The sequence below is a fragment of the Opisthocomus hoazin genome, chromosome 3 (assembly GCF_030867145.1).
Source record: "Opisthocomus hoazin isolate bOpiHoa1 chromosome 3, bOpiHoa1.hap1, whole genome shotgun sequence".
Classification (NCBI taxonomy): domain Eukaryota; kingdom Metazoa; phylum Chordata; class Aves; order Opisthocomiformes; family Opisthocomidae; genus Opisthocomus; species Opisthocomus hoazin.
In genome coordinates this window covers 45,752,427-45,775,821 of record NC_134416.1, presented here as the reverse complement: position 1 = coordinate 45,775,821, position 23,395 = coordinate 45,752,427, and the positions used below count along the sequence as shown (strand labels likewise).

Sequence of the window (23,395 nt, the reverse complement as noted above, 5' to 3'; positions counted from 1 at the left end):
CAGGAGAAGCGTGGCCAGCAGGTCGAGAGAGGTGATTCTGGCCCTCTACTCTGCTCTGGTGAGACCTCACCTGGAGTACTGTGTTCAGCTCTGGAGCCCTCAGCACAAGAAGGACATGGAACTGTTGGAGCGGGTCCAAAGGAGGGCTACAAAAATGATCCGAGGGCTGGAACACCTCTCCTATGAGGACAGGCTGAAAGAGTTGGGCTTGTTCAGCCTGGAGAAGAGAAGGCTGCGGGGAGAGCTGATTGCAGCCTTTCAGTACTTAAAAGGGAGCCTGTAGGAAAGATGGCGACAATGTTTTTAGTAGAGACAGCAGTGACAGGACGAGGGGTAATGGTTTTAAACTAAAACAGGGTAGGTTTAGGCTGGATATAAGGAAGAAATTCTTTACAATGAGGGTTGTGAAACACTGGAACGGGTTTCCCAGAGAGGTAGTGGAGGCCCCATCCCTGGAAACATTCAAGACCAGGTTGGACAGGGCTCTGAGCAACCTGATCTAGTTAGTGGTGTCCCTGCTCGCTGCGGGGGGGTTGGACTAGATGACCTCTAGGGGTCCCTTCCAACCCAAAACTTTCTATGATTCTATGATTTCTTTACTTTATATGTCGTTTCCAGGATCTTTGTCCAGTTAAACTTTATTGTATTCTTAAATAGCTGTTGACTATCCCTTAAATGGACGTGAAAATTTTGCCTATTGGGTCTAAGACCATTTCTTCTTAAATTTGCATGCTAAATAATGCCACAGAAAATGTGTCAACAGTTCCTAGTTAGCAGCAAAGGATGATCAATGGTTCTATGATAATTAGTATAGCTGACAGTCAATCAAAGTGATGAAAATAAAAAGCTCTGATCAAAAGACCTTTTCTTCTGTGCATTGCAAATTAGCATAAACATTGCCATCCCTTCATAATGCCAGTGAAACAGCGAATACTGCCTTGGCATAAAAAGAATTCTTATATGGTTAAAGGGCAATGGAATTTCAACCACTGCAATATTCATCTTTGTTTTCTGATTCTTTTCATTTAGATGAAGCAAATTTTGAAAAAAAAGCCCCAACCAAACAAACTTGTTCTTCAGCAGGGGTGGGGAGCGGGGTGAGGGGGGTGTGTGTGCATTGCTGGTGCGGTGGGGGTGTGTGCAATGCTTGTTTTTAATGGCTGGGATTGGCAGAAGAAGGTGTGTACACTGGTTGAACAATCATGTATAAACCAACCAAAATTAGCGAGATCTTAGGATTTGAATGACTATGCCAAGAGAGAAAATAGGTTAACATAAGAAATCTGCAATTGTGTCAGGAAAAAAAACAAACCCTAACACCCCGCAGTCCAGTGTGGTTCTTTATTTCAGTTCCTGAAATGCTTGCTTCTCCCTTCTGCCCCTGATCTCTGGGAAGCTGTGGGAGCAGAGCTTTGACAGATCCTATGGGCAATGCATTTTTACCTTGTCACAATCTCTGTTTTTAGTGTAGCACATGTGACTTTCATTTATTTAACTTCACTGCCATTAGTGGGATGACTCATGATATTTGTAAGTACTCACATGACTGAGCCCTACTATCTAACAATAGTTTTATTCTGTATAACAATAATCAAGAAAAAATCCTGAAGACAAAACTTTGTTATGAGGTCCACTTTAGTGTGGATCTTGCTCTTAAGAGTCAGGGGATGGATTTTTTATGAACAGTCCTCATTTATAACCTTTATCTCTCTAAGGATTAGAGTTAGGCATGCAAGGACTAAGAACATCAAACATAGTGAAAGATTTGTTTTTCTTGACCTCTATTAATATTCAGTGCATTCCAGCCTATAACCAAAGTGCTGCAATGCACAGATAGATACACAGGTGTTCCAAGAACAATCCGTCTTTTGTGTAACAAAGTATTTGTTTTCCTTTTACCACAATTATTATCACTGGTCGCTTACCACACGAGCTACCAAATATTGAAATAACTTCACCTTTCTCCCTTCCAGCTATTGTAGCCATTGCATGTTGTGGTTTGTTTGTTTTTTAATAAAAGAACCTATGCTCTACTGTTGGTATTTGATGCTTGAAAGTTGACCTTACCAATGTAAGGCATCAGATATGAGTGAAGTTAAGTGAGAAAACAGTGCCATGCCCTGGAAAATTGCCATTCACTAACCACATAATTTTCAGTGTTTTCACTTGGGGGGGCATGGAGCATAACAATTTTTGAAAATTTTTTTTTTTTTTTTTTTTAATGGAAGTAACATGGGCAGGTATGGTCACATTTTGGTTTGTTTGCTTCTTTTTCTTATGATCAATTTACCATGATTGGTTTTGTGCTTGGAAACTATGTGTAACTGAGTAGATAATGAACAAGGGGCATTCAGGTAAGCTAGAAAAATATACAAAGCAAGTTTTTTCTTTTAATGAATATATCACATGCTTTGAACGTTTCTTTTATGCCAATGAATGTATGGTCAGTGCAGGTCCTATGAATTCTATAGCTCTATATGTCATTGTAATCAGCTGACTTCATGCTTGAAAAACATGAAAATAGTTTACAAAGCAAAGCAGAAACCATTTCATCCTCTGAACACGATTTCAGAAGTGTAATTTACCAGCAATTAAAACCCCCCAAAATGTAAACTGAATTACTCTTCTCTTGGGATTCCTACCACCGTTTAATTTGTGTTTGTTTTATCCTTGGGCATTTTATCTTCTAATAAGCCTTCAAGGGAGAATGGAGTATTAGCTTTCTATTTAAAGGAAAGGACAAATAGATGCAGAGTAAGTACACTCTAATCGCCAAAATTATTCAAGATTTTTGTCTTCAGCAGCATGCAAATAAATGTCTGCATTTACTGGGTTGGAAAGGTTTGTTTGTTTTGCAAAAGCATTTGAAAGAGATATTTTTACAGGTAATATTTATGTACTATCTCTTCTCCATTTGAGTAGAAACAAACTTCCTTAGGTTATTTATTTTTGGATACCAGCTGTGTCACTGTACTGCTGATTCAACATTCAGTATTTCTGTTTTGCCATACTTAGAATATTTCTCTAATAGAGAAGCTGACATTAAATTTAAATCTTTCTAGTTGTCCACTTATCAGCTCTCCCGTGTGTGACCCACATAGTTTATGGACTTGTACAGATGGTGGTGAAAAGTGAATAACCAAAATACTACCAAAAAGCACCACTAAAAGCCAGACAAAACCGTAATGGTCTTTCTAAGATTCTCTTGCCATTTTCTGAAAGAACACATCTCTGAAATGGCTTTCAATTCTTCTAGCCCAATTTCTGATTATAAAATTAGAAACAAATGCTTTCAGAAAGTTGTTGGTTTTTTTTACTTTATATGCATTTTTTCACCAAGACACTTCAATGTATGTAGAAATACACTAGAGGGGCACAGCCTCAACTTGAAAGTGTTATCAGTGTGATTAGTTTAGAAAGATTTGAACTTTCTTGTATGTTCTTTATGCTTTTGTTGTCTCTACATCTGCTTTATATACCTCAAATTCCCAGGGAATATTCTGCTATCTTGTGTTACAAACTGTCTTCTCTTTAGAGACATTTTCTGAAGAGAAGACTTGAAAGACTGCAAAAAAATCATTAAAGCCCCCAGCCTGAAAATATTTACTTGGTACCCACCTATGAGTTGCTCTGTTTGTCTCCCAATAGCAGGGTGAAGCATTTCCATAAATGCGTGCTCAGGTGGGGTTTCCAGCCTGAACTCCCTTCAACACACTCCGTGCTGTTGGCCTCTGACTTAAGGCCCTGTACATGCAGTATAGCTGGTGGTCTAGGGTATGGCGATGTGTTGAATGAAGGAGGTTGCTGCTAGGCTGGTGCTCTGTAAATGTACGTGCATTTAAATGAGCGTATAAAGCTCACGTGCTATGAATTCCTTCTGCTTTTGCAGCATATCATGTAAGAGCCCTTCCAGCATGATTCCTGCACAGCCACATGGTATCCAGGAGTGAACGGGCCAGGCTTAGTGGGCACTTCCTATCCAGAATCTTCCACCCCGCCAACATCCAGGAGTTTGCCCTGGGCGTGTGAATGGGAGTAGACTTGCACTGAAGTTCTGGCTGAGTTTGAGCTTGAGCTCTTGCTTGGGTTGTGGTCAAAATACAACCACAATTAATTCTCCACTCCTGTGAGGAATTTTACACAAAATAGTGCCTATTTATTGGCTCATTCATTATGCTTCTCTTGTAAGGAGCCAATATGGCCGTTTCGGGCCTGGAATGAGAAAAAATTCTGCCCATACAGAACAGCAGTTGGTCTTCGGGTGCATTTGCTCTAGGTGACTACAGGATTTCCCTGCTATCACTTAACGTATTTTTCTCAAAAGAGGAACAAAACTAATTGCTGAAACCTTTGTGTCCTAGGGGATGTGTCATGGCTAGAGAAAAACATTCTTCACAGCCATTACCTTTTCATAGTTATTTCTTCCCAGACCCTCAAGGATAAGCTGTCAGTGCCCATATACAACAGATTATATAAGATCATCATTTTCCACTCCATATAAGATGTTACTCTGAAAACTATATTCTGATATTAAATAAAAATACTTTGTACTATATGGTCTTTCATCCAAAGACATAAAAGTGCTCTCCAGTGTTATTATTCACGTTTAACAGAAGACTAGAATGAGCCATACAAGGGTGAGACAATTTGTCCAAGGTTACAGGGAGTCAGCAATGGTTATCGCAGTCTGAGGCACACTCCTGAAGTATAAGCAAAAATGTTGGGTGTTTCGGTCATGCAATTTAATGTAGAGAAAAGCCTCCCTGCTCATGTGTAAGTGCCAGCACAGTGGGAGGATTCGGAGGGAGCCTACATGTCATTAGCTCGGATCAGATTACAAGATAGGGCTTTAATATGTGACTGTGATGTAAATCCAGTAGAGAAGTTCAAATCTTCTTGTTGGACATAAGTATAGCTAGGCTTAATGGAATACAAAGTAGTATAAGATGTAGAGCCAGGCAACTTTTTTCAATGGGTCATTTATCAAAAATCTTCAGATTGTGGCTAGGTGAAACCCTTTGTTAATCCAGGCTAAAATGTTTTGTACCATTTGCAGTAAATTCTTTTAATTTGAGTGATGTTGTCCTCCCCTCAAACACGCATCTGAGGCTTATACTGGGTTTTCTGTACTCACTCAGTGTTTTAGATCACTGAACCCAAAAGAAAGACTTGTTATTCTTACTGCACCTGGTCATAAAAAAGTCAGAATAAAAACCTGGCAAAAACTAAATCGTGGTACATTTTTGTCAGATAACTAGTATTATTATGTATATGGACTGTACTTGATGTAAATAGGTTTATAATGTTTACAGGTGTACTTTGAGCCCCTCAGCTTTGCAATATTGCTACCATTGTGCAATAATATCTGTGTAAGTAAAGATGAAGAATTTTTATGGGCACTTGATATTGGTTTGGAAGATTATAATTGCCAAGAGTTTTCCACACTCATTTTTTCTTCCGAGTATATCTTCCCCTCCCGTTTCCACTTACTGCATGAAACTGAGCAGAGGTGACCCCAAACTCCCTTCCCTGCTCTTCTTTTGCTGGCAAGGAGCCTGCCTGCTCCCTTGCCTAGCCCAGGAAATTGCCACAGCCCTCAGCAGCGATGATAGTTGGCAGAGCCAGAGGAATCCTGCCCTCTTCCCCTAGGTTTCGGGATATTAGACTAGCAGGGAGAGCCCAGTTCGGCAAGGACATGCTTCTGACTCTGCTGTGCCCCTTCTCCCCAGTCTGCCATCCTGCTCAGAAGGGACCCATCCTCCTCTTACCACATGTAGTTGTGTTCACGTGCATTAGCTGATTTACCTGAATAGCTGTCTTAATAATTTACAGTGACTTTCTTGGTTTGAAAAATGTATGCCACATAGCATGCTAATCTACCGTATTAATGTGAGTGATAAATTAGGGTTTCAGTCTCACTCTACCAGCTGGAAAAAGACCTTTTTCATGCACTCAGTGCATTCCTCTACACCTAGACTTTCAGAGAACCTCCATTTACAGATTTTCATAATTCTGAGTTTTTGAGGGCAGTAAAATTCTAAGCAAGGCCTCTGCCAAGCTTTTTCACCAGCCACCACAAATGTCCTAAATTTTAGGATAATCCATCAATTTTATAATGAGGGAGTAATCTTAGTACCAGAATAGCTACAAAACACAAAGCGGTACTTCTGCAGAAGCAAACAAACAAACAAAACAAAACTTTTTGATGTTAGAGTGGCTCGTGGCATCCGCACAGGTCTGTTTTCGACAACATAATACCTTTACTCTTAGCAAATACCAAGGCTAGACCAACAGAGTGGCTTGAGTGTTTGTTATTGCTTTAGAAACTGTAATTGCAGCATTTAGACACAGTTGAGATAAGTTAAAACTTGCTGAGCCACTGCTTAACTTACGTCAGGTAACTAATACATTTACATTCCTGCCACCGAATATAACTATCCTCCTCCTCAAGATGCTGTCCTTGACTCGTTTGACCTTTTGGAGGATTGTCTGTGCACCCATCTGCAACTTCTGCTTTTCATTGTACTAAAGCGGTGCTAAATAAGTAATATTTTTACTGAAGAATCTTACTGGTATGGAAATAAATATCTGCAGTATGTTTGCAGAATAGTTATACCTAGGACAGGGAGAGAGAACTTTTTAAAACCATGTGATGATATTGCTTAGTAGTAACTAGCTTAAGTTACTTTTTAATACTCTCACTGCCATTGCAGTCTTCGTGAGTGTCCTTTGCCTAGCAAGCAATATAGAAAGTAATCATAAATCCTGACAAACTGCATGAGCCTAGCAAAACCTGTGCCTGCTATTACCCTGGTCATTTCATTCCTCTTATTAACCCTGGTGGTCTAGCACATGCTAGCACATTCTGATGTGCTCACGGCAGGCTTCATGGACTTGAATGCTAGTATTTTGCTCCTCATCCCATTTTCCATTTATGGCTTTGTTTTTTCAGTTTCAGACCATGAACTCTTCAGGTCAAGAATTACCACGTAGCGTATGTAGAGGATAGCCCAGGTACTGGAGAAGGCACAGCTGTGCAAGCTGTAAGTTTTTTAGGATATCATAGTGTCATGCTAATGCAATTAGAGTGCATAGACTCAGATCAGGTTTAGATCATTTAGCTTTGGTTTGGTATCTCTGTGTGGTGCTGCATTGTTTTGCTCTGCCTTTCCAATGTGTATCTGAATAGTATAGAATAGTGTATATATCTGATGTGGTCATGATGCATAATAAGAAGTTGACCTAGCACACATTGAGCAGGTATGATTTGTAGGGTCTTTTTTTTAAATGTGGTGCAAGGTAAGATGGAAGCACAAGTACTTTTTAAATGATTAGAACTTCAAGCAATCAGTAATAGCTATATTATTCTATGTAACACTGTACCTATGGTACAGGCCTTTGACAAAGAGCTTGACGTATAGAAGCCCAGTCCTGAAGACTGTACTGGGGAAGATGCTTAATGGTAGTTACACGTATTAGGGATGGGCTGTACACAGATAACACTGTGAATGATGGTATGTCAGATATAATGCGTTTCATTTCTACATTTTCTCACTAGTAAGAAAGGACAGTGATTTACTGCATATTGATATAATGAGGTTTTACAAGCCAATAGTTACTACTATAGAGACACTGCAGTGCATTAGCAGTATACAGGAATAAACCATGAGGCATTTGTCAGTTAGAGTATTCCTTGCATTATGGATCTGAATACCTTTAAAGTTCATCTGTTAGAAGTTACCCAAGTATCCTCCAACAATCTGACCACTGAAGGTGAGGTGAAAAGAGCTTTCTGTTAGACGTCATTCAGCCGGCGTGGCAGAATGAAGGGTGACAGCATCATGTGAGAGCCGTTCACCCGAACTGTCATTTTACATTTCCAGGAGGAAAAAGATTTAAACATTCAGTTTATATATGCGATGGTTTCCTTATTTTTTTTCTCCTCTCTCTTGACCCTTCTGGAATATATTTTCTCCATTGTTTCTTTGGGGCAAAGCCTTAGCACCCTGTAGGTTTTCTGTCGGACACTCTGGTTTGCACTCGTGACCCGGCTGAGCAGACTGTGGAATGTGTAACAAAAGTCTGAATCCTCACTAAATAACAGCTGTTCTCCACAAGTGCAATGCCAGTTACTGAAACAGAATTACTGCAGGTCGGTACCGAAATTTGTGTTGGGAAGAAAATTGATCTGAAAATTACCTGTGCCAGCTTACCTATTAGAATAAAACAAATGATATTAAAGCTGTTGGCGTGTGACTTACATCCTGCTCCTCTCTCTCTAGCCTGCGGACAGAACTGCAATTCAGATTGCAGACAGAATGCAAATTCAAAATCTGCTGGAATTACAGTTTTGCTTATTTCTTCCCACAAAGCACGTTCACCTGGCTGGTGGCCAGGCGCTGATGCCCCTCTTTTGGCAATTAATAGATCATTATCTGGAGCAGCAGCACATACTTCTTTTGAGAGTCCAGAAAAAGTAGCTCTTATCCCTTTCCTACCCGGCCCACCCCCTCCATTATGTACAGCTCACCACATTTGTTTTATTAGTGAAGCAGTCATTCTATACAAAGGTTAAATACCTAGGACACTGTGTGTACCCTCTCTGGTAGTACTAATTTGTGATGTACATTGTGATACAGCTGCTGTGAGCCCCTCCTCACCATGCAGATGTACTCAGCACACATGATGTGACATGAAGCTGATTTAGTGGAGAATCAAAAATGTCTTTTAGCACCCACTTCTCAAGTTCTGCACAACTAGAAAAAGAAACAGACTTACCAGCAGCCTATATTACAAAGACAAATGATTATAGCATTCAATCTACGTAATAGCTTGTAAAATGAAAGCTACAGATTACATTTTAGTCACTGGTGAGGTTCTAAATTAACTGTATTGACCAAACTAGGAAATTCTGAGTTAAGTCTGAAAATCTATTATGAGGGTCAGATCTTATCCCTGACCATTTATAGGGAGCAGAACTGCAAAGTAAGATTCGTCTGCACAGCCTTTCAGTTTAATCTTGTTTTCCTTTGTGCATGTGTGGTGTTTGCTTTCCTTCAAAATAAGGTCTTGGACTATTAAGGTGCAAGTTATGTCCATATGTAAAAACCCCAAGCTGAATGTCATGTGTCTTTTTCCTAATCTGAGTTAATAATCACGTCAGGAAGGGTAGGCTGAAACGTGAGGTAGGACAGTTTGTTGCTTGTTAGCGTAACTGCCCAGTGGAGTGGACACCAGCTAATTCCGTTTCATTACTGGTAGTTTTCTGTGGTCTTCCTGCGACTCCATGGATGTTTAGGAAGGTGAGGCAAGTTGTTCTGCAGGTCAGTCAAAAATAATTCAGAAAGCTTACTAAAAACCTCAACATCCCCCAGGAACAAATGTAGTGCCAATACGAGCACAAGTGCTCATAGTGTGGTGTAGGTATACTATGAGAAAAGTACAGTTACCCCAGCTGACTTTGCACTGGTGAAACACTTTTGCTTATATTGTACTGTATATTTAGTTGTATCATAGAGGTCAACAGAATCAGCATTAGAAATAGAACCAGCAGTTGCAACCATTTTGTTGTGTGTGTCTGATGTATATTTTGGTGCTGGAGCATATGATGTGTGAAGGGCGAAGAGAAAAGATGGAGAGGAGAGGAGAAAGGGAGGGATCTAATTTCTGACTTCAGCTACTCCATGACAGAGGACAGCCTTGGAGGTATGAAGTGAAAGAATGAGAAACAACAGACACAAGTCACTGCAGACACAAGGAACAAGTTCTTCACCTTAAAAGCGGTCAAACATGAGGGCTTGTTCCACAGAGAACTTGTGGGATTTCCATTATAGCAGATATTCAAAATGTGACTGGACAAGGCCCTGAGCAACCTGATGTAACTTCAGAGTTGGCCCCATGTAGAACCAGACGACCTCCATTAAGACTTTCTTACCGACATTATTCTGTAGTTCCATGATTTTGATTTTTCTTCTTAAACAGATTTCTGAATTTCAGCAAATATCTCCATTTATTTCTCGTTCAACATACAAGATGTCAGGTATGTGGAAATGTGCACCTGGCTGTGCTTGTGCATGGTTCATGTATGCAGGGTCACTTGATGGAGAGGGGTCATAATGTTTGACTGTAGCAGAGGAAAATCTGGATTCTCCTGGGGTTTCATCGAGCACAGAGCCCTGCCAATTTGCACTCTGCTGCTCTTCAGTGCCTCATCGCACCTGTTCCCTGGAGCATGGCAGGACCCATCTGCCAGGTGCATGCGGCTTTGGAAAACGTGGGTTATGGAGCATGAAATTCACTGAAGAGTTGTGTCCAGCATATCGGGTCCTTCGAAGAGCCAGGGGACAATTAGGTATTAGTACTAGGTAGCAGGCTCAAGTCACGGAGTTGTACTCGGCGTGTCAGACAGGCTGATGCTCACCTCGATGGCTGGTAGTGTAGTGGTAAACAGGAGGCTGGAGAAGGAGTAGAAGTCTCATGCTGAATGCAGATTGCACAAGACTTGGCAGGTTTGCTCTGACTGTATTTCACACGGACATATGCTACTCTCAGTTGATCCCAAATATTTAGTTCAGTCAATGAGTTCACTCTGGAGCAGCTCCACAGTCTTCTTTCAGTGAAGAGTGATATGCTGCAGAGTAAGTGCTTACCCCCAGTTACACTGGTTAAGACATTTAGAAGAACTCCACAGGCACAGAAAAGGCAACGTTTACAGAGAAGTTCAGCTTCCATTAGGCTCACGAGAAATGGCCTTTTTTTTCGGATTTTAAATTGATGTTTGAAGTCCACCATGGATTTCTTTTCTGTTAAAGTCTCCTCTCATTGTAGCTTCACCTAGTCCTCTCTATAAGGCTAGCTCTGAATGTTCTTAGATTCCACCAGCAGTTTGGGAGGTGGAGAGGTTCCACATAGGTTAACTTTATTTCTTTACACACATAGCTCCCACTCATTCATTTTTTAATGCCTTTGGAGTTCACTAGGAGTAGCAATTGCACATCCAAGAACAGAGTGTTCCCTTGGTTTTTTGAAGTTGAAAATAGCGGCAATCTAATCTCAGAATGTATTTGTACTAAATTCAGATATTAGCCATGTCACTGCATTGTATTTTCTGTGTTGTGTTTGGAAATAAATACAATGATCCAGCATGATATCTGAACCTGAAAAAAAAGAATATAATAGCCTTCAGATTAGATAAGTACTTTCAAAAAGGATTTAACATCTATTTGACAGAGAGAATGCTATAGTTTTACAAATCCATGTGCAAGTCTCTTTTGTGAAGACAATCCAATGTGTTACTCACCTTTTAAAAGTTGTAAGTATGTTTTCTAACGATCATATTGTTATTATATTTTTAGCAGTCTCATGTATGTCTGAGCATGGATAACCTGAAGACATGCAAAAATTTTTGTTAGCTTCATGCCTACTGATTATATGCTTTTTTGGGTTTTTGGACGCCTGATCCAATGACAATCAGTTGGTATCAAAGAATGTAAATGTTTTGCTATAATGTACTGCAGTTCCCGTGCACTCAAAAAATCTTTTCACGTTGTCCATCTTCAAATATTCTGCAGAAAATTAAGTTTTAATTTGGTTCTCAGACAGTTATTTCATTATACATCTGAAACAGATATGAAAATCATATATTTTGTTATTTTTAGTTAAAACAGTAGCTTTTTTCATGAGATTCTTTGGTCTACATTAGATTGTAAACTCCTTGGGGTGGGGACTGTTTTTAATAATGTCACAAAAAAGCTCTAATGAGAGTTTGGTGGTATTATTTACAATAGAAACAAGATGAAATAATGTCTGTATTGTTTAAATAGGGCTCAGACTGGTGATGGTGTCTTTTCTTTTGCTTTTTTAAATGGTCTTTTCTTCATCAGTCTGCTCTGTGTATGTATTCAGAAATAAATTGCAGATCCTTCCTTGTAACAAAAAGAGTCATTCTTTTGGAAACCTTTTACCCTTTCAGTGATACTGATAGTGATGATGCCTTGCAGGATAACAAGAATATTGGTCTGTCTTGTGTCGTTGGTAAAGTTATTTAATGAAGTTGTGAATGTCAAAATCTTGCTGATAAATGACCACGAGGAACACAGCTTGCTTTTCAAACTCCAGACTTTATTTGCAGGACTAACAATAAAAGCTGTCTCTCTAGGACATTCTTCATCTGTGATCACTGAGAAATAATAAACATAGACAAGAGGTGTCTGTTGAAATATTATAGTATTCTAAGCATGAGACACATGCTTGAGTTCATTCTGTCACTCCTTCAGGTGATGGAATACTGTAGGTTTCCAATATGGTTCTGTGCAGCTTACTAAAAACAAACCATGATAAAAAAATTATTCTTACATTATTATTGCTCGATTTTGAATTTCATATCTTTACTACTAAAAGATTAGACATTGTCATTCCCACTATTGTCCAAGCAAAGTAGACTTCTTCTAAAAGATACTGCGTGTTTTTAGGTAGAAAATTGACAGGGCATTCGTCGCTTCTTCAGGAGGTCTAAGAAGATTTCTGCGAGGGATAGTGTAAAGAGTTCTATTAGGACATTGAAGTTGGATAGTATCTTTAATACTGCACTCCCTGTCATTTGTGAAGGGCATTCTTAATCACCCCTCTTTCTTTCTTTTCCCCCTTGTGTATCTTGCCTGATAAACCAAAGAAATCGCCTTCTCCTGTGCTTCACTGTCTCTAAGAATAAGGAGTTAACAATACCAATACTGAAAAATGCTTTGAGATTTACCAGTAAAAGGCTCTAGAGGGAGGTTATGATCATTAATAGGGAATTTGGTATAATTAGTGGGGAAGCAAAATAATCTGTAATTTTGTTTGTAGTTGGTCTAGTAATTATAAACGGCAGCCTATCCCAAAAAATCTGTGATAGCCTGTTACTTCTTGGATTTTTGGTCTTACAGATGGGCAAAGATCCTGGCACTGGTGGGAAACCGAGTAACCTGCTTCTGTAATGGACAAACATATAATTCCCTTTTTCTTTTCAATATTAGCTGCTTTGTTCTGCATACATCCATCTTTGAAGAACGCTAAAATAGCCATTGGCTAATTTTGCTACTTTATTTACAGTGGCATAATTTGCTACCTTTATTTACAGGGACAAACTCTTGAAATATATATTGCTCCTGAAATAAAGGCTCCTGCTTAAAAAATATGCTTCATCTGTTTACAAAAATAACGAACTGCAGTCTTTACAATCATGCAAAGACAGAGTCTGGTCTTGAAAGTAGATATTTCTGCAGTAAGCCTTTGGAAAAAGGGCTATATTGGGCACTCAGAGTAGCTCTCCTCTCAGGCATTTTAACCAGCGTAGAATGCGATGTTAATGTCGTTAACGCTGCTTTTGGTATCCCACTAAGTTCTATTAGGATGAGCTTATATATCCATCTACAGGACTACGTTTTCATTTTACCTTGTGAAGTTTGATCTTAGCTGGTGTTTCTTTAGCCAGTGTAATACCTCTATACCTCCTGATCTGTGTAGCTATTTGCTAATTTCTGGTTGAAACTCAGGAGCTGTGTTGACTGGGTTTTCAGATAGTGTTGATCTTCTTTAGATGGGAGTTTAGAGCACGGGGTTACTAGCAATGGCCTTTGGTTTTAGAATGATTTTGCTTCTTAGTTAATAGATCTTCAAGGTGCTGGTGATCTTTAAGATATGCAGCCTCTCTGCGTTATCTTCTTGTTTCTGAGGAAGGCTTCAGGATAGTTTGTAGAATATAGGAAAACAGAAAATAGGAAAACAGAAAACCCTACTGTGAGTAGGGTTTCTTTTTAGTCATCTCCTTTATCACGTTTATAACGACCATTGTTCATAGTGCTAAAATTATGCTTCTCACATGCTAAAATATGAATACTTTGCTACTTGTAATCTAGGTGCCATGCTTTATGGTTCTGTTTTGTGCTTTTCTCACATACTGGAATCATAAGATCCTCCCCAGGAATGACTGCAATCAAGCCAGTGGTGTCTGTCTCTCTCCAGCAATAAACAATAATAGCAGGTAATGTTTGTCATTCTGACAACAGACTTTTTGTCTCAGTATTTTGTCCTTAAAGAGAAAACTTTAATTATATACTGGACACAAATTTTGTCTTAGCAATATAACTGAAGCATTAGATGATAGAATTAAAGTTACATATAAACATATAAACAACCATCAGGCCAAAATACAAGATGCTTGATACTCCAGTTATGTTAGGATTACCCCTCATTCAGTTCTATTAGCCGGGTTATGTGCCAATAATATTTTATTTATGAAAATACGCTGGTTTATAATTTGTTCATAGTTTCATGCTAGAGGATTTGACCAGTGAAGTTTTCAGAAACCAGGCTGCCTTTTTCGCAGAGGGAAAATTAGGCCTTGAACATTTTAGTGGCTAACTAAAGAAGCTTCTATATACTGTTCCAAATAGGCTGCTATTTTAAAAAAATTGAAACACTAGTTAATTAAACTTCAGGGGTTGATGTGTGTTCATCTGAGAATTTATTTTGGGAGAAGTAGAATGCATTTCCATATTTAAAAGAAGCATTTATCTGTGATATTACTAAGCTTCCTAATTTACCCTTGCCATCTTGGGTAGCACCTAACAGAAAGCAACAAAAGGAATATTATTTGGCAATGAAACACCATGAGAATTTTCTGGCATTTGGTATTGTCTGACACTGTAAAACTTTTTTTTGTGTAAATTCAAAGAGTGATAAGAGAATTTCAGAAACCCCTTTTCAGCATGTGGTACAGAATATCAATAAGCCTAAATACATGCTTCTTAATTTCTTGGAATATTAATTTGAATTTTTATGATTCATCTCCAGACTGTGAAGGTATGAAACTGTAGTTGAGCTGCTTTTGGTAGTAAACTGCCCAACTCTTAAGTGTCTATTCAGATATTCTTCATCTCTCATGGGTTCCTGTGAGACCTTTTTTTCCTGAAATTCCATGTTTTGCATTCAGTTTGATGCATAATTCTTTTGCCTTGCTCTTCAGAAATGAGTATTCTATTTCATCTGCTCATCCACAAGAGATCAGTACCTCTTTCTAGCTCTTCCTCTCTAAAATTTAGGAAATTTGACCTAAATAATTGTGGTATCTAAAGTTCTTCCACTGAGGAATTAATCTCATGAATGCATGATTCATTTAAAGCAGACACCTATGCAATACTCTATAAGTTCATATTTTAAAAGCTACCTAGTGAAGAACAATGATGGAGGTAAATACTTTTCACGTCTGTGATACTCTTAGAAGATTTCAGTGTGCAAAAGAGTAAAAACTGAAAATCAGAAAAACTGAAATTTCAGGAAACCAAAATTCTTGCCTTGTTGCTAGTTGGAGAATGTCACTTTGTTATGAGCCTCACTACTTGCTCTACTTTTGATGTCATCAGAAAGCATTGGCTGATTTTAGGAGAACAGTCAGTTTTGACAGGAAAACATGCTAAAATCATAGACTGAGTCGTCTGTTGGCTCTTCTCAAATTAATCTGAGAGAAACTGTTTCCTCCGAATTCCTGTGAAACATTCCTGTGAATGCTTTAGCTAATTTACTTTTAAACAAAATGGTAAGCTCTTGAATATTTCTCTTGGAAGACTAGTTCAAGTCCTAGCAGAATTTGTTGTAACAAAGAAAATTTGTGATTCTGAAAATCTTTAAAGGTGAATCAAATTTTGCCATTCATGTTGACCAGCCACCTCTCACTTTCTGTTCTTTCAGACAGTATTTCATAGAGCATTTTTTGATTTTGAGTCAAGAGGCAGTGGTGGTTCCCCGGTTGTATTTAACCAGTACTGAGGGACAATAGAACGATGTGCAACTTCCCTAAACTGCCGTCTTTCAGGTGAGCTGACAAAAGTAATGAGATTTCAGTTGGAAAAATTCCCGTGACTTCAATCACATTTAATAAATGTGTCATCTGTTTTTTTTCAGTCAATACTGGTTATTTTCTGCTTGCTTAAATTTTTTGGTAGAGTACTAGCTGAAGGAAAGTATCTTTTTCTGAATAGTTAATGGGTACTAGTGAATCATTTCATTATCACAGAATCACAGAATTTTCGGGGTTGGAAGGGACCTCTGGGGGTCATCTAGTCCAACCCCCCTGCCGAAGCAGGGTTGCCTACAGCAGGCTGCACAGGACCTTGTCCAGGCAGGTCTTGAATATCTCCAAAGAAGGAGATACTGAACAAAGCAATCTGTTTCTGTAAGTTTGCAAAATACACTACGATAGCATCATCTGACTAATTCTTGTGGTCCAACAGATCATTTTGTTAACTGTGCTCTCCAAGCAGTATTTCTCTGTAAAGCACACGTTTCCTCGTTAAGGGAAGATTCTCCTTGGATTTCACAAAAGAGAAAAGTATTTAGGGGGCATTGGTTTTGAGTTTGGCAACTGTATTCCGCTGTATGTCCTTTTACTTGAGGTATTTTAATAGGTATCTTATTAATGGATCGTACTTTTAGAAAGATAATTTTTAGCAGTAGTAAATTAGATTTTCTGTATTATACAAAAGGACAGGAAGGCCCAGTTTCCCCTGATGTGACTGATGCTGTTAAAGTGGCTGGAGTTACAGCGGTGCAAAAGCGACCCACCCCAGGTTCCCCTGGCAGAGGAAGGTGTGAGTCGAATAGCCAGCAGATGTCAGCACACACAAATGGGAATGAGGGAGGTCGGAAAATACTCTGCCTTTCTGGGGGGCTGGCTATTCCGTATTGAAGTGCGCTTTGCATGGGTGGTGAACGACGATCAAGTGCCTCCGAAAGGACTTTATTATTGCATATTTGTGTGTCGGAAGTGTATGTGAATAAGCCTTTTCTTCTGAAGCATCTTTCCACTGGTAGAGGGAGAACTATTCAATCTGCGCCTGCAAATTCAATTGAGCAGCTGGGCAAGATTACTTGATTCCAGTGCTTGACTTCAGTGGCATCCCATAGAGAGCGCAACTGGGAAAGGGGAAGAGGTACTGCAGCAGTAATTCCCAGGAGCTTACCCCTGCCCAAGTCACCACTGCTTTGCTCAGCCCTTGCCTTCCCTCTACAGACAGAAGACAGCTGAGGATACCATTATAGCCAACATCACTTTGAGGCACTGACAGCAGTTATAGGAAGATTTGGCTCCAAAACTGTTTCTTTTCACACTGAGCATTGGCAGAGTTTAAGATCAGTTTTAATACTGGCGCCGTTCAAAATTGTTGGGTTGAGAAAGTCCAGCCTCTAATGCTTTTCCAGTTGCGGAGAATTAATATCATCAGCAGGTCTTCTGCTAATAAGAGCATTTTAATGACTGATTATGATATAAATACTTTTCAAAAGGTTTGAAAGAACAGCTGAAGGTTGTAGCATGGTAATGCATCTACAGTACCTCTACCACACACTATTAATACACTAGGATAACTGTTGAATTAATTAATAATGAGTTCAGGCTCTTCACATGTGGAGACCAAGTAGGCACTCTTTCAAACGGACGCATCAGAGAAAGTAATGGTGGTACCTGTCTTTTATATAACATTCATGCGTTTCAAGCGGGAACCATGCTGGATGGAGGCAACCCCGGGGTCTTTACCCTCAGTTCTGTGAAATCTCTGTGGATTCTTGCAGTAGTCTAAGCTTCAATAAGAAAAGGGTGATTTTCAACCTCTTTTAACTTGGTGGCTGCAGCACACTCTTAGCTTTGAAATGCCTCTTGCTGGAAGAAGAGAATTGGATGTCTCCCATGTCCAAGTGTGATTCTAATCACTAAGATGTTACCTTACAGACTGGTCTCAGCTGAGTATAAAACACAGCTATGTTTTAAAATATAATTTAAAGTACTCCCTTATTTGAAAACTGAAGGGTTTCTTGGTTTGGCTTTCGGAGGGGGGAGCAGATCTTATTAGGCAGAGAATGAGGCTTTCCATCTTTGGTGGCCTGAGACGCTTCTCTTTAGCACTAAGTTAGCTTCTTTAGCTTAGGAGAGAAACGGGATGTCAGTTACATCACTGTGCTAAGCGTTTCTGGTGAGCAAGCTCTGGGCACTTCATTGTTTTAATGTGTTGGGGTTTTGAATCAGTGTGCTTGAGATATTTTGCCCTGTATTATGCACCGCATGTGAAACCTGTATGCTTAGTAGCTTAATACAGGTTTCTGAATACTACGTTACTATATTGGCTATTGAGTGGAGGGGCTACTGAGCAATGGTGTGTGATTGAAGCCTTTGAACAGTGGACTAGGTGCTATCAACTGTAGACGGATTTCTCCTGTGATGCTAATAGAAGCCATCCATCTATATGTGTGAGTTAAATGGCAATGGGAAAAGCAGGGAGAACACTATTTTTTGCTATTACTGATGCTGCTTACAGCCTTTAAGAAGGCTATTTTAACTGCACTTCAGAAGTGCTTCAGTCACATTGGGTAAAAGAAGAATGAAATAATTTTTTATGTGACTTTTGAAGGACTTCAGTTCTGGCGTATGCCTCTTTCAGCTCAGTGTTCCACCTCAACTCTCTTGGTCCTATTTTTCATACCTGCAAGTAAACTAAAGCAAATCAGAAGTAATTTATTCAAAACAGAACATTATTTAGCTGCTTGTTTAAGGGTCAGCAAAGAGAATGGTAAAAAGCAAAAAGCTTCAGAGCACATCTTTGGTTTCACATAAATCTTAATCTTTTCTCCCAAGTTTTGGGAAATGCTGTTCAGCTCAGCTACTTTCACAAACAACCCACAAACCACAGATGTTGTGATTTTTCCTTTTCAGAACCCTCTCAGGCTTCTGGTGATAGCCCCATTCATCTTCAGAGCCAGCCTTTCTTTTTCTCTGCCTGCTTCCAAAAGGGAGGAACAGAAAAAAAAAAATAGTATTTGCTAGGGTAGATGTACTCAAGTAGCAATATTCTCCAATTAATACCTCCAGGACCATTCAATGAAAAGACTTAACCTGTAGTTTTTTTCAGTTTCCTGATACCTTCATCCATGTCAGCCTCCTGTGCTTTAAACCTATTGGACTGCGTAAACTGAGGTGTATATGATGTATTTTTTGTGTATAATGTAAATATTTAAGTGATGTAAGTATTGTTTTCCTTTCTCCACACTGCATTTGTCTTCTCCCTTTATCTCTCACTTGTTGATTTGTTGCGATAGAACTCCTGCTCTTTCCATATATTTGAGTTAATATATGGTTCCAAAGATTTAAGCTATATAAGCAAAAGTCTATTTTTGGCCTATCAGGATTTACCATGAAAGAAAATCCTGACCTTAAGTTTTTCCAGAAGTCTGAGTAGCCATTCTAGAATTGAAACATGTAGTTGTTGACATACTGTTATGTGAATACAAAGACAATTCTTTTTCCTCTGCTTCTAAATTTTGGTTCACCTTAAAAGGAAACAAAACGGGTAAAAAAATTATTACCCTTGTGTATATGTATATGAATTTTGTACTTACATTGTGTCTTTTACCTGTAATTTTCCAACAGTCTGGTAAAAAAGAAAGTGCCAGCAAGCATCACAACATACTTTCTAAGGAGAAATCAAATACAGATTGCAAATTGAACTCGCGTAAATGAACACCATGTCAGGTAGAATTGTGTCGGATCAACTGCACTGCTGTGAGCGAGCTGAACACGATGCAAATGTCTGTATTGCTTCCATATTACTTACTGCTGGTCAGATGGAAACATGTATTATTTGGTGCAATACCTTGTGAAGTTGGAATGAATGAACTTGGGACAAGGGTCGTCCATTAAAGTTGCTGGAAAGAGTGAGAAGTAGATAGCTTTCTAAAATGATTGAATGGTGTGTGATTACATGGCAATGAAAAAGCATCCAGGAAGAATACATTTCAGTCCAGGGAGGTCGAAAGTAATGTTGCAGCATGAAAAACAGCTACAGTGTACTAAACACAGTGAATGTAATAGAGACTAAGTTCATAACAATGCTTTATAATCATATACATAATTAAACCAGCAAACTAGCTGGTTGTTTTTGAAAAAATATGTGTAGCTGAAGATTTGAAAGTGGCAACTTAAAAGTATCCCTATCAGTTTCTGAGTTTCTCTGTAAATTACAGGCTTTTTATTTCTATTCTGTTTTTCCTTTTCCTGAAATTGATATTCTAATGACAGCACTGCAAATGGAAAAAAAAATTCTCTGCCTTTTGTTCAGGCATGAAGAAGCTGAAATCACTTCAGTATTTCAGCAAAATGCAACCTTTCTTCAAACATGTGAAAGTATCATATACATTTTGCAGCTGTTCCAAAGTAGGCAACTTTAAGATCTATTTCTCTCAAATCCATTGTTTTGGCCATTATTCAGTGCAAAGAAGTACCTTCTCTTAGGCTTAAACTGCTTGCAGTTTTAGCACCTGTTGCAGGAGCTGTTTTCCTACTGAGACAACGAGGTACACAAAAAAACAAGACATCTTTGCTGCTAACAGAGAGTCACAGTGAAAATGCATTTTGTTCTCATGGCATATTGGTCCCAAGGGAGACAGGACCACACTCCAGAAGCAATCAGGATTTTTTAATGAAGCAAGTTAAAATGTGAATAAAAGCTCCAGCCTCTTATTCAAGCACAGGAGATGCTATTATCCTTTTATTCTCTGTGGGGTGCCCCGTTTCTGTGAGTGAATCTTTATTGCAAGTCAGCAGTGGAACGTGGCCCAGCCAGCCTCCCTCATGAGAGGGGCTGCAGCCATGGGTTGTCCTCTGAAGGTGCAGCTGGAGGACGTATCTCAAATTCTTCACCAGAAGCTTCAAAATGATCTTGCCCTCTGCTATGAGGCAGAGGTTAGCTTAGACAGCATAAGATACTTAACTGAAGCCTGTCCAGGCTTGAACAGAAAGGTTACAGAAGAGTGTTTAAGCCAATTTCCCCTGAATCACACCAACTTTGCTGCAGGGTTTGAGTTGTGGAGCTGGCAGGAATATGCATAATGATGTGATGGAGACCTACCCCAGAAAGAGGGCCCTTCCTGACAGAGATGTTGATGTTTCTACATGCTGAACCCTCTATATGAGACATCAACGGAAACAAGTTTTTCTCCGTCAACAGCCCAAGCTGTGTCTGAATATAGTGCTTGTTCATGGGCCTCTCTCTGCTCACCCAGCACCTAGTCTTTCAGGCACACACGTCTTCCTCCTGTGAATGCTGAGAGTTAATCCTAACCTCAGAAAACCCTCCAAGAACCTTTTTATGTCATTTTATGTTTCTATCTACATGCTGCATGACAGTATTTCAATATGCTAGAAGTCCTAACCACCATAGAGGGAAAGTACCCATATTCCAATTATTATTTATATGATTAATATATTAATATTGCAGCAGACTTAGAGAATGTAGTAAAATTCTCCCTCTATCTTCTTCATATTTGCATTACTGTTTACATGTCCATTCTTGTCCATAGTCCATGTTGAACCAATGTAAGACTCCAGTTTTTCCTCATAATGCTGTTTCCAAACACCTGATCTGACCGTTTCTGCTGCTGTCTTCTGGACTCTCCCTGATCTGCCTGTCACTGTCTTACTATGATTTGGGCAACAAAAAACATGGTGTTCCAGCTGTGTAAGCACTAAGTAAGGACACCAGAAGGTTTACTTCTGGATGCATATGTGCAACATCATCATGCTGTTGGTCCCCATTTGTTCATAATCTGCTGTGTTCCTGATCCTATTGTTGTCTAGCATGCCATTATTCATTTATTGGTAAACTTGGTATTTTTTGCCCAAGCATGCTTGTAATTCAAGCCTGCATGAATTTCGTAAGAGTGAATTTGAGCTATTCCTTGAAATTCCCAGTATCACTGAGTTTTGATCCTTCCTCTGGAACATCCACATTTCTTGCCCTTTCTGTTCCATTGTCCATTGGAAAAGATTGAGATGGGTCTCAGGTGAAAACACACAGAGCTCTTTTTGCATGGCCATTTCATTTTGACCAAAAGCCATTTTTAAGAAGTCTTTGAGCTTTTTTTGAAGAAGAAAGGTGCACTTTTATGGGGATTTAATCTAGACTATGTTTTCTAAGTCTATGGGAATATCATACAGTTTTTCTTACATTATGGGCTACTTTATACAAAGCTAACCTTAATGACCTACTTAAGGGTGGAATTTATGTTTAGGAGATAGAGAATTCAGTTTTATTTTGGGGAGTTAGCAAAAAATGCCCTGAGTGCTGCTGTACCAAGCCACAAACTAAATGTTCTATTTAAATCTTTCTCCAACTAGTCTCCTGTAACCCAGACCCACGTCATTCATATTCCAAATCTTGTCAGTGTCTGATTCACGCAAAAATTTTAAAACTTTATTTATTTATTTAGGAAGTCGAGAGACGCTTCAGTCATTTTAAATTTATTTTCTTCTGTAAGTATTTTAGGCAGTCAGTGAAGCAAGTGCCAGGTTATTATTGTGATGCAGGCTGTACTGAAATAGAAAAAAAAACGAATGCTGAAATCTCCACAAACCTACTTGCTTGAACATATAGAAAACAATGAAACTACTGGGAAGCCAACATTTTGAATAAAAAATGAACCGAAAAAAAAATTCAAAGTATCTCTAAAAACATATATGGATTTTCTTGTCCTGTTTTGGTTTTTGTGAAGTGAGCTGCATTGATTCTGGCACAGCATTTTCAGTAAATCTTTCTGTCAGTGAGGTCTGTGGGGCACAACAGAAGCATTTGGATGTAATTTATAAATAAATCCAGCACTCAGCTGAAAAATCACCAGGTAGACTAGCAAATTGGCTGGAATTCCTGGATTCAGATCTCCTGGTGAGGTAATGCTTTTTGGTTTGACAATCAGTGCTGCAGAAGTTACATTTTTGCTTTCAGTGTATGCAGAGCTTTAGCTTTAATTTATGCAGAATATTCTTACCCTTGTCTTTTAAAACTGTGCTTTAATTTTTTTTTGGTCAGGTTTTGCCTCAGCCAGTTTTACTGGGACTTGAAATTCAAATGTTTTAAGACTTTTGAGAAATATTTTCTATCAAAGGGCACAATGATACATTCAGAATGTTCATTCATGGTGACATGCATCATTCATGGTTTTTATTCATATATAATCTCCTATTTGTTTTGAAAGCTTGCTCCCAAAATATTCCATTGTGTAGAAAATTCCCCAGAGCGCATTCCTTTTACAAGTAATACAGTCTTTTATAGGTCGCTTCTAATTTGGACACTTCACTGAACACAGCTGCCACAATTAGAGTCATATTTGTGATTTTCTCCATTGTATGATACCAGTGTGAATGATACATAAACACAGCTGGCCTGAATGCAGATTTCTTCACATGATGATGCCTATCAGCAGCAGCAGTTCTCTGAGGCACTGACCCACAGAGGCCAAATTAAAAATCAAATTAAGCATCATAAATGCAACTCCATTACTATTCACAGTTTGCAAATCACAAACAGATATGATGTAT

At 39.0% G+C, this 23,395-nt stretch overlaps 1 protein-coding gene across 2 annotated transcripts in view; it reads left to right on the top strand.

Moving 5' to 3' along the window:
• Positions 1 to 23,395, top strand: part of XKR4 (XK related 4) — a 253,701-nt gene that overhangs the window by 58,153 nt on the left and 172,153 nt on the right. The window lies entirely within an intron of this gene.